Genomic DNA, 12,959 nt, shown 5'->3' with positions numbered 1-12,959 from the left:
TGCAGTCTGAGCCACGTTGAGTAAGCACCTATTGTACCGTTCTCCGCAGTCTGTGTCTTCTTATACACGGACGTAACATTGGCGACGAGGCAGGTTCGAACCTACCTGCAACTCTGCATCACCTCTCGGGGATTCGTTCCTGGAGATCAGTGGATTGGAGGTCAAGGCCAGAGACTCAGGCGTCAACCACGGGCAACCGCCCAGTCATCCAGCAGAGACTTGAGAATTGCAGGGGAGGCTGTCGAGAGCCAGGCTTGGCTTTCCAGTCAAGGTGGTCCAGCGAAACGGGCTGGCAACAGGTAGTGCGCAGACCCTTCCCGGACAGCAGCGGGCTAGAGCCCAACCGAGCGGCACAGCAAACGGCTGAGCAGCGTCGACGGGGGAGAGAGAGAAAGGGCAGAGCGCACAGGGCGCAGCCGGTGATCAGGGGCCGAGCAGCGTCGGAGAGAGGGAGAGAGAGAAGCGCGCGAAACCTACAGGGCGCCGCCATTGCCACGAGAACCGCCGGGAGCGGCGTCGGCAGCAGCAGGGGAGGAAGGAAAGCGCAGGAGACACCATTTTAAGTCATTGGGAGACGCCATTTTAAACCACACCCAAAATGCAGAAGAGTGGCAGTATCACCGCATTTGACAATGAAGTCGAAGATTGGACTACATATGTCAAACGAATAGAGGTGTACTGCGAGGTAAATGAGGTGTCAGATGACAAGAAAGCGTCGGTATTGTTAAATTTAATGGGTGCAAAGGCGTATGGTTTATTACAAAATCTAGTAACCCCAACGAAGCCAATGGAAAAGAGTTTTGAAGACATAGTAACGATACTAAAGGAACATTTAAACACCACACCGCTGCTGATAGTAGAAAGATTCAAGTTTCACAAATGGAACCAGCATAAGGATGAAAGCAATGCTGATTATTTAATAGAACTGCGCAAACTATCGAAACACTGCCAGCTTGGAGCGGGACTGGCAGATACCTTAAGGGACAAGTTTGTGTGTGGGCTTCAAAGTGAAGGAACCCAGAAACGGCTTTTATCTGAAAAGGACCTTACGCTGGAAAAGGCTTTCAGCATTGCGGTATCATATGAAGCAGCAGCACGGGGCGCTGCAGAGATACAACAGAGACCGCAAGAATATGGCACAAATGAAATGTCATATGGAACAGAGAAGTGCTATCGCTGCGGCAGAACAACACACGACCAGAATGATTGCTGGTTCAAAGACAAAGTGTGCAGACAGTGTGGAAAAGTAGGACACATAGCACGAGTCTGCAGGTCGGGAAAGAAAACCAGCAATAAGAAACCGACCAAAGGAAAGTACAAGAAGGTACATAAGATAACGGAGAATAGTTCAGACGAACAAAAGAGTGATAACGACTCTGAAAGCAGGGAACTGAGTTGTCTGAAACTACATAATGTGATCACAACGGAGGATCACCGAATCATTTGGGTCACTCTCAAGATAGCAGGAGTCCAGGTAAAGGTGGAATTGGACACAGGATCAGACCTAACAGTCATAAACCGATGGGACTACGAGCGGCTATTCTCACACATACCCTAGAGAGACACAAAAATTATTTTGAAGACGTACACGGGGCAAAAAGTCTACCCCAAAGGAAAAATAAGGGTGAACGTTATAGATAACGGTAAGGAAACACCAAAACTAGACCTGTATGTATTGCAAGATGGAGGACTACCATTACTGGGATGTGAATGGATCCGGAAAATACAACTGGATTGGCATTCCATACAGGCACTGACTGTGGCTGACAAAAAGGATGATGACGTCACACCTGGGCGACTGTCAAAGATTCTAACTGACGCGAAAGAAGTGTTCCAGCAAGGACTCGGAACACTAAAAGGCATGACAGCGACGATTAAAATTGAAGAAAAAGCAAGCCCAAAATTTTTTAAGGCCAGACCGGTACGTTATGCGGTCCGCCCCGCCGTCGAAGCAGATCTGGAGAGTCTGGAACGTTCAGGTGTACTGTCCAAGGTAGACTGGAGCGAGTGGGCTACACCCATCGTCCTTGTGATGAAAAAGTCGTTGAGCAGCACGCCTGGGGAACCAAGGAAGGTTCGCATCTGTGGGGACTTTAAGGTAACAGTGAACCCGGTCCTTCACACCGTACAATATCCACTTCCACGGATTGAAGATATTTTCGCCTCGCTATCTGGAGGGAAACGCTTCACTAAGATTGATCTGGCCCAGGCGTATCTGCAAATGGAGGTAGAAGCATCAAAAAAATACCTCACAATCAACACCCATAAAGGTCTCTACCAATACCCCCGGCTGGTATTCGGGGTAGCATCAGCTCCGGCTATTTGGCAGAGGGCAATGGAACAAGTCCTGCAAGGGATCCCAGGGACCCAGTGTTATTTGGACGACATCCTGGTCACGGGCGAAAATGACAGTGATCACCTTGCCAACCTGGAGCAGGTGCTCACTAGATTGCAGGAATATGGGCTCCGAGCTAACCGCCCCAAATGCGAGTTTTTTAGAAAACAGATCTCGTATTGTGGCCACGTTATCGATAAAGAGGGGTTACATAAGTCCCCAGAGAAGATTGAGGCAGTAGTCAGGGCTCCAGTGTTACGTCCGTGTATAATAGGAAACGGACTGCGGAGAACGGTACAACAGGTGTTTACTCAACGTGGCTCAAACTGCAACTGATCTTTACAGATTACTACTCAGTGTTTTATACAGGTGTGGTCACTGCCGGTACTGCAGTATACATGAGCTGTAAAACATAGTGCCCCCCTTAAAGGTATATACATTACAATTCCTCCCCTTTTAGATTAACAGTACCATAAAACTCATGTAACCATTAAATATCAAACTAATTACAATTAACACTTTTAACATGCAACATTAGCTGAAAATAGCCTATTTATATATTCAGTCTTTGGGGAGGCTTCCTAATCCTTTCTGGATAGCGCCTTTCCCGAGTGTCTTGCTCTTGGTGCGGAGGCGATTCTGGCCCCCTGTCGTCGGTTGGTTCATCAGCTTCCGATGCTACTGTTTCTGGGGTAGATGCGACCTGTACATCGGGTTCATCACCAGGTACGTATGGGCGAGGCATGGGGTTGACTTGTTCCTGTGACTCTAAGATCTGGTCAGCATGGCGTCTCACGATGCTCTCCCCAACGTCCACTGTGTACATTAGTGGGCCCTGCCGTGTGCATATCGTTCCTGGCTGCCATTTTTCTGTTCGGTAGTCGTGGGCCAAGACTGGTTGCCTTACATTGAAGCTCCTTGTTGGCTTCTCATGGCTGTGCTGGAATTGCTTACTCTCAACATCTCTTCGTACGTTTGGTCTGAGCAAATCCAGGCGAGATCTTAACCTTCGGTTAAAGAACATCATGGCTGGGACCTGGTTGGTGACTGCATGTGTCGCATTCCGGTAGGCGAACAGGAAATTGTCCACCTTGTGCTGCAGCGGAATGTTGTCATTGTACATAGCCTTTATTGCCTTCTTAAAGGTTTGTACGAACCTCTCAGCCAACCCATTTGTGGCTGGATGATACGGGGCGGATGTGTAATGCCTTACCCCATTCTTTTTCAAGAACCTCCGGAACTCTTCGGACACAAACTGTGGTCCGTTGTCGGAGCAAATCTGTTCTGGCAAGCCATTCCTGGCAAAAATGGTCCGTAGGACTGCAATAGTTTTCTCCGTGGTGGTGGAGGACATTTTGATGACCTCAGGCCATTTCGAGTGCGCATCCACGGCTATTAAAAACATTGAGTCCATGAATGGACCAGCAAAATCAATATGCACCCGTTGCCATGGAGATGAGGGCCACTCCCATGGGTGTAGAGGGGCCTGTGGTGGTGCATTTTGGACTTTCTGGCATCCTGAGCAGCTCTTGGTCAGGTCCTCGATTTGTTTATCGATTCCCGGCCACCACACATAAGCCCTGGCTAGGCTTTTCATTTTTACCCCTCCCAGATGACCCTCATGAAGCTCATTGAGCACTCTATCCCTTAACTTGGGTGGAATTACCACTCGGGATCCACACATCAAGGTCCCCCGGCACACTGACAGCTGTTCTCTCCTTGTCGAGAATGCTGGCAACAGTGAGTTGCTATGTGCTGGCCATCCCTTCGCCGTCAAATCATATACCCGAGACAGTGTCGGGTCATTTTGGGTTTCCTTTTCGATACAAGCGTTAGTTACCGGTAGATATTCAACGATAGTCGAATGGAATATTTCAACAGGATCCACTGCTGGTGCTTCCTCCGCAGTAGGCAGTGGCAGGCGTGATAGCCCATCAGCATTTCCATGCTGTTTCGTGCCCTTATATTCAATCTCATAGTGGTGCGCCCCTAGAAAAAGTGACCATCTTTGTAGTCGTTGTGCAGTCATCATCGGAACGCCCTTCTTCGGATTAAAAATGGAGACAAGAGGCTGGTGATCAGTCAGCAAGGTGAATTTCTGCTCGTGCAGATAGTGATTGAACTTTTTCAGTCCCCACAATAGGCTGAGTGCCTCACTGTCAATCTGGGCGTAGTTATGCTCGGCTGAGTTTAGTGATCGTGACGCAAAGGCTATTGGCCTCTCTGAGCCATCCGAGAATTTGTGCGACAGCACCGCTCCAATGCCATAGGGTGATGCATCACATGCCAACCAAATTGGTAATGCTGGGTTGTAATGGGCCAATAGCTCTTTCGATGTGATTAGTGTTTTGCTCTTCTGGAAAGCTCGTCTACATTCGTCATTCCACTTCCATGGCACCCCAGTTTGCAGTAGGGTGTTCAGTGGGTGTAGTATTGCAGACAAATTTGGCAAGAACTTATGGTGGTTGTTTACCAGCCCGAGGAACGACCTCAGTTGTGACACATTTTCCGGTGCTGGAGCCTTGACTACTGCCTCAATCTTCTCTGGGGACTTATGTAACCCCTCTTTATCGATAACGTGGCCACAATACGAGATCTGTTTTCTAAAAAACTCGCATTTGGGGCGGTTAGCTCGGAGCCCATATTCCTGCAATCTAGTGAGCACCTGCTCCAGGTTGGCAAGGTGATCACTGTCATTTTCGCCCGTGACCAGGATGTCGTCCAAATAACACTGGGTCCCTGGGATCCCTTGCAGGACTTGTTCCATTGCCCTCTGCCAAATAGCCGGAGCTGATGCTACCCCGAATACCAGCCGGTTGTATTGGTAGAGACCTTTATGGGTGTTGATTGTGAGGTATTTTTTTGATGCTTCTTCTACCTCCATTTGCAGATACGCCTGGGCCAGATCAATCTTAGTGAAGTGTTTCCCTCCAGATAGCGAGGCGAAAATATCTTCAATCCGCAGAAGTGGATATTGTACGGTGTGAAGGACCGGGTTCACTGTTACCTTAAAGTCCCCACAGATGCGAACCTTCCTTGGTTCCCCAGGCGTGCTGCTCAATGACTTTTTCATCACAAGGACGATGGGTGTAGCCCACTCGCTCCAGTCTACCTTGGACAGTACACCTGAACGTTCCAGACTTTCCAGCTCTGCTTCGACGGCTGGGTGGATCGCATAAGGTACCGGTCTGGCCTTAAAAAATTTTGGGCTTGCGTTTTCTTCAATTTTAATCATCGCTGTCATGCCTTTTAGTGTTCCGAGTCCTTGCTGGAACACTTCTTTCGCGTCAGTTAGAATCTTTGACAGTCGCCCAGGTGTGACGTCATCATCCTTTTTGTCAGCCAGTCAGTGCCTGTATGGAATGCCAATCCAGTTGTATTTTCCGGATCCATTCACGTCCCAGTAATGGCTGTCCTCCATCTTGCAATACATACAGGTCTAGTTTTGGTGTTTCCTTACCGTTATATATAACGGTCACCCTTATTTTTCCTTTGGGGTAGACTTTTTGCCCCGTGTACGTCTTCAAAATAATTTTTGTGTCTCTCAAGGGTATGTGTGAGAATAGCCGCTCGTAGTCCCGTCGGTTTATGACTGTTAGAGCTGGTCCTCTGTCCAATTCCATCTTTACCTGGACTCCTGCTATCTTGAGTGTTGTATCCGTGTGTTAATGGAGACATGGAATGCAGGAGTTGGTTTAACAGGTGTTTACTGAACAAAGTCTGGAGGTGAACTAAAAGATACAAGACGCTATACAGGCTTATATACCCGAGTGGTCACTACCGGTATTACAGTACACAGGGGCTCTTAAAGGTACATACACTACAATTCCTCCCCTTTTAGATAATTAGTACATAACATTTTAAGTAATCATTAATTAACATGTTTACAAGAACAATAATCTGCACATTTGCTGCAGTTAATCAATTATAAGTCAGTCTCTCTGGAGGCTTCCTGACTCAGTCCGGATAACGCCTCGGTGGTGTAGTAGTTTTCGGTGGTGTAGTAGGTTCTTTTGGCAAGGTCGATTCGGCTTGAATGCCAGTGTCGGGTTCATCTGGTTCCAGTATCACCGGATCGGAGGTAGATACTATGGGTATCTCTGCTTCATCATTAGGCGTAGAGAGTTGTGGTGTAGTTTGTCCCTTTTTGGATGACTCTATGATCTGGTCAGCATGGCGCCTTATTATGCTTTTACCAATGTCCACGGTATACATCAGCGGTCCTAGTCGTGTGCAAATAGTTCCAGGCTGCCATTTCTCGGTACGGTAGTCCCGGGCCAAAACTTGTTGACCTATCTGGAAGGTTCTAGTTGGCCTTTCATTCATGCCTTGAAATTGCCGGTTCTCTACGTCCCTTCTGATGTTTGGCTTGATCAAATCCAGCCGGCATCTTAGTATTCTATTTAAAAACATCATGGCGGGAGTTTGGTTTGTAACCACATGTGTTGCATTCCTGTATGCAAACAAGAAGTTATCTACCTTATGTTGTAGATTTATGTCTTCATTACCCATGGCCTTTATGGCCTTCTTGAAGGTCTGGACAAACCTTTCAGCTAATCCATTGGTGGTGGGATGGTATGGGGCGGACGTGTAGTGCTTAACCCCATTGTTTTTTAAGAACTTCCTGAATTCTTCAGACACAAATTGCGGTCCATTATCAGAACAGATCTGTTCAGGCAGCCCATTCCTGGCAAATATGGTCCTTAATACTGTGATGGTTTTTTCCGTGGTGGTGGAGGACATCTTTATTACCTTCGGCCACTTGGAGTGTGCATCAACCACGATTAAGAACATTGAGTCCATAAATGGACGAGCAAAGTCGATATGTACCCTTTGCCATGGAGATGAGGGCCACTCCCATGGATGTAGAGGGGCTTGTGGTGGGGCGTTTTGGACCTTCTGGCATCCTATGCAGCTCTTGGTCATTTCTTCGATGTCTCCATCGATACCTGGCCACCACACAAATGCTCTGGCTAGGTTCTTCATTTTCACTCCACCCAGATGCCCCTTGTGAAGCTCCTTTAGCACTTTATCCTGGAGTTTGGGTGGAATCACCACTCTGGATCCACACATCAAGGTTCCTCGGCACACTGACAGCTGTTCTCTTCTTTGCGAGAATGCTGGCAACAGTGGTTCGCCATGTGCTGGCCATCCCTTCACCGTTAAATCGTAGACTCATGAGAGAGTCGGGTCATTTCTCGTTTCCTTTTCAATGGTAGAATTTGTTACTGGTAGACATTCTACTATGGTTGAGTGGAACATCTCCACTGGGTCCACTGTAGGTGCCTCTTCTACCGTTGGCAACGGTAGGCGTGATAAACCATCAGCATTCCCATGCTGTTTTGATCCTTTGTATTCTGTGTCATATTGGTGTGCCCCTAGGAAAGGGGACCACCTCTGTAGCCTTTGCGCTGTCATAATGGGAACGCCCTTTTTAGGGTTGAATATGGAGACGAGGGGTTGATGGTCAGTCAACAAGTAAATTTTTGTCCGTGTAGGTAATGGTTGAATTTCTTCACTCTCCACATCAGGCTGAGTGCTTCCCTGTCGATCTGGGCATAGTTACGCTCAGCTGAGTTCAATGAGCGTGACACAAAAGCTATCGGCCGCTCCGAGCCATCAGGGAATCTATGCGATAATACCGCTCCTGCGCCGTAAGGGGATGCATCGCACGCCAGTCTGATTGGCAGTGATGGGTTGTAATGAGCCAACACTTCCTTGGACGTGATCAAGCCTTTGCATTTATGGAAGGCACGTTTACAGTCTTCGCTCCATTTCCAAATTACTCCCGTTTGTAGCAGTGCGTTAAGAGGGTGCAGAACAGTTGACAAGTTCGGTAAAAATTTATGATAGTAATTTATCAATCCCAGGAACGACCTTAATTGTGAGACATTTTCAGGTGCTGGGGCTTTTATGGCCGCTTCAATTTTTTCAGGTGACTTATGCAACCCTTCTTCATTAATTATATGGCCACAATATGATATTTGTTTCTGGAAAAATTCGCACTTGGGGCGATTTGCTCGTAGGCCCCATTCTCTCAGCCTAGTGAGCACCTGCTCCAAACGTTGTCGTTTTCTCCTGTTACAAGGATGTTGTCTAGGTAGCATTGAGTCCCCGGAATCCCTTGCAGGACTTGCTCCATAGCTCTTTGCCAGATAGCTGGAGCTGATGCTACTCCGAAAACCAGTCGATTGTACTGGTACAGGCCTTTGTGTGTGTTTATCGTGAGATACTTTTTAGAGGCCTCCTCAACCTCCATCTGTAGATATGCCTGTGCCAAGTCAATTTTGGTGAAACGTTTCCCTCCGGATAGTGAGGCGAAAATATCTTCTATCCTTGGAAGAGGATACTGTGAAGGACCGGGTTTACAGTCACCTTGAAGTCCCCACAGATGCGAATTTTTCTCTGTTCTTCAGATTTATCATTATTCAATGTTTTCTTCATGACCGGGATGATGGGTGTTGCCCACTCGCTCCAATCTACCTTGGATAACACGCCTGCTTTTTCCAAATTCTCCAGCTCTGCCTCGACTGCTGGACGAATTGCGTATGGCACCGGCCTTGCCTTAAAAAACTTGGGAATTGTCGCATCTTCCACTTTTATTGAGGCGGTGACACCTTTCAAGGTTCCTAGTTCCTGTTGAAACACTTCTTTGGCGTTAGCCAAGATGTCTTTTAATCGTTCAGGTATGACATCATCATCATTTTTTTTCTTACTGGTCACCGTCAGTGCCTGAATGGAGTGCCAGTCTAAACGTATCTTCCTGATCCATTCACGTCCCAACAACGGTGGACCACCATTTTGCAGAACGTATAAATACAACTTCTGTATTTCCTTGCCATTGTATACAACAGGCACCTTTATTTTCCCTTTGGGGTATACTTTCTGCCCCGTATATGTCTTCAAGATAATGGATGTGTCTTTCAAAGGTATATGCGGAAATAGCCGCTCGTAATCCCGTCGACTTATGACGGTCAGAACTGATCCTGTATCTAGCTCCATTTTAACTGTGGACCCCGCTATCGTGAGGGTAACCCAAATGGTCTGGTAATCTTCTTTGGCAATTACATTATGTAATTTGAGACAGCTTAGTCTCTTGTTTCCGGAGTCGCTATCGCTCTTCTGGTCTTCGGAGCTACTGTCCGTCATCATTTGTACCTTTCTGTACTTTTCATTATTGATTATTTTTCTGTCAGTGGATTTTTTGTTTCCAGATCGGCATACATGTGCAATGTGTCCCATCTTTCCGCATTGCCTGCATGCTTTGTCCTTGATCCAGCAGTCCCTCTGGTCATGGGTGGATCTGCCGCAGCGATAACATCTCTCGAAACCCCGTGCCATTTCATGGGTGCCGAAGTCCTGTGGCTTTTGCTGTATCTCTGCAGCTCCTCTTGCCGCTGCTTCGTATGATACAGCCACACTGAAAGCCTTGTCCAGTGTCAAATCTTTCTCAGAAAGTAACCTTTTCTGTGTTCCTTCACTTAGGAGACCGCAGACGAATTTGTCTCGTAGAGAATCTGCCAGTCCTGCCCCGAATTGGCAGTGCTTTGACAGCTTTCTTAATTCGGTGAGGTAATCAGCGTTACTTTCATTCTTGTGCTGATTCCTCCTGAAGAATTTGAATCGTTCCGCTGTCAGCAGCGGTGTTGTGTTTAAGTGCTCCTGTAGGGTATCAACAATCTCCTTAAAATTCTTGTCCATTGGATTGGCTGGAGTGATTAAGTTTCGTAACAGCCCGTATGTCCTTGCGCCCATCAGATTTAGAAGTACCGATGCCTTTTTATCATCCTCTACTTCATTCGCTGTGCAATATACCTCCACTCTTTCCACATATGTGGTCCAATCCTCTATATCACTATCGAAAGCAGTAATATTGCCAGTCTTAGGCATCCTGAAAATCAAAAATGGCGCCTCCCGCGCTTTCCTTTCTTCCCTGCCGAGAAAAAATGGCGCCTCCCGCGCTTTCCCGCCGCTGCCGCTGCTGACAACGCTGTTCTCCACGGTTTTTATTTACACAGATATTTTTAATAGTTGGGGACTCGTTCCCGCCGGACTCTCTGGGACTTTTCCCTCCCTCTGCTTGGTCCGAACGCCGACCTGCTTTGCAGCGCCGGCCGTCTCCCGAGTGCTCCACCCTCCGTCTCTGTTTGCCTCCGCCTTCCGACTCGCTGCTCGGCCTCGCTGCAGAGCCACCCGATCGAGCCCCAGCCCGCCGCCCAGGAAGGATTATTGCAGTACCTGCCACCAGCCTGGCTAGCTGGTGAAACCACAGTTTTTTTTTTTGTTTTTTTTCTTCGACCTTCGTCTGAGGAATCGATCTCCTTGAGGTGCTGCCGAATTGCAGGTAAGTCCGTTTCCAATTCGTTGCCACTGTTGCATCCATGTGTTAATGGAGACACGGAATGCAGGAGTTGGTTTAACAGGTGTTTACTGAACAAAGTCTGGAGGTGAACTAAAAGATACAAGACGCTATACAGGCTTCTATACCCGAGTTGTCACTACCGGTATTACAGTACACAGGGGCTCTTAAAGGTACATACACTACATTGAGAATGACCCAAATGGTTCGGTGAACCTCCGTTGTGATCACATTATGTCGTTTCAGACAACTCAGTTCCCTGCTTTCGGAGTTGTTATCACTCTTTTGTTCGTCTGAACTATTCTCCGTTATCTTATGTACCTTCTTGAACTTCCCTTTGGTCGGTTTCTTATTGCTGGTTTTCTTTCCCGACCTGCAGACTCGTGCTATGTGTCCTACTTTTCCACACTGTCTGCACACTTTGTCTTTGAACCAGCAATCATTCTGGTCGTGTGTTGTTCTGCCGCAGCGATAGCACTTCTCTGTTCCATATGACATTTCATTTGTGCCATATTCTTGCGGTCTCTGTTGTATCTCTGCAGCTCCCCGTCCTGCTGCTTCATATGATACCGCAATGCTGAAAGCCTTTTCCAGCGTAAGGTCCTTTTCAGATAAAAGCCGTTTCTGGGTTCCTTCACTTTGAAGCCCACACACAAACTTGTCCCTTAAGGTATGTGCCAGTCCCGCTCCAAACTGGCAGTGTTTCGATAGTTTGTGCAGTTCTGTTAAATAATCAGCATTGCTTTCACCCTTATGCTGGTTCCGTTTGTGAAACTTGAATCTTTCTGCTATCAGCAGCGGTGTGGGGTTTAAATGTTCCTTTAGTATCGTTACTATGTCTTCAAAACTCTTTTCCATTGGCTTCGTTGGGGTTACTAGATTTCGTAATAAACCATATGTCTTTGCACCCATTAAATTTAACAATACCGACACTTTCTTGTCATCTAACACCTCATTTGCCTTGCAGTACACCTCTATTCGTTCGACATATGTTGTCCAATCTTCGACTTCATTGTCAAATGCGGTGATACTGCCACTCTTCGGCATTTTGGGTGTGGTTTAAAATGGCGTCTCCCAATGGCTTAAAATAGCATCTCCCGCGCTTTCCTTCCTCCCCCGCTGCTGCCAACGCCGCTCCCGCCGGTCCTCGTGGCAATGGTGGCGCCTCGCGGGTTTCTGCACATCTCTCTCTCCCTCTCTCCGACGCTGCTCGGCCCCTGAACACCAGCTGCGCCCTGTGCACTCTGCCCTCACTCTCTCTCCCCGTCGACACTGCTCGGCCCTTTGTTGTGCCGCTCGGTCGGGCTCTAGCCCGCCGCCGTCCGGGAAGGGTCTGCGCACTACCTGTTGCCAGCCCGTTTCGCTGGACCACCTCGACTGGAAAGCCAAGCCTGGCTCTCGACAGCCTCCCCCGCAATTCTCGAGTCTCTGCTGGATGACTGGGTGGTTGCCCGTGGTCGACGCCCGAGTCTCTGGACTTGACCTCCAATCCGCTGATCTCCAGCAACGAATCCCCGGGAGGTGATGCAGAGTTGCAGGTAAGTTCGAACCTGCCTCGTCGCCAATGTTACGTCCGTGTATAATAAGAAACGGACTGCGGAGAACGGTACAACAGGTGTTTACTCAACGTGGCTCAAACTGCAACTGATCTGTACAGATTACTACTCAGTGTTATATACAGGTGTGGTCACTGCCAGTACTGCAGTATACATGAGCTGTAAAACATAGTCCCCCCCTTAAAGATATATACATTACATCCAGCACCGGAAAATGTATCACAACTGAGGTCGTTCCTCGGGCTGGTAAACTACTACCATAAGTTCTTGCCCAATTTGTCTACAATACAACACCCACTGAACACCCTACTGCAAACTGGGGTGCCATGGAAGTGGAGTGACGAATGTAGACGAGCTTTCCAGAAGAGCAAAACACTAATCACATCGAAAGAGGTATTGGCCCATTTCAACCCAGCATTACCAATTCGGTTGGCATGTGATGCGTCACCCTACGGCATTGGAGCGGTGCTGTCACACAAATTCTCGGACGGCTCAGAGAGGCCAATAGCTTTTGCGTCACGATCACTAACCTCAGCCGAGCGTAACTACTCCCAGATTGACAGGGAGGCCCTCAGCCTAGTGTGGGGAGTGAAAAGGTTCAATCACTATCTGCACGGGCAGAAATTCACCTTGCTGACTGATCACCAGCCTCTTGTCTCCATTTTTAATCCGAAGAAGGGCGTTCCGGTGATGACTGCGCAACGACTAC

The sequence above is a fragment of the Somniosus microcephalus genome, chromosome 8 (genome assembly GCF_052327205.1).
Source record: "Somniosus microcephalus isolate GS21.2 chromosome 8, FLI_Smic_1.0, whole genome shotgun sequence".
NCBI lineage: Eukaryota > Metazoa > Chordata > Chondrichthyes > Squaliformes > Somniosidae > Somniosus > Somniosus microcephalus.
This window is presented reverse-complemented; position numbering follows the sequence as displayed.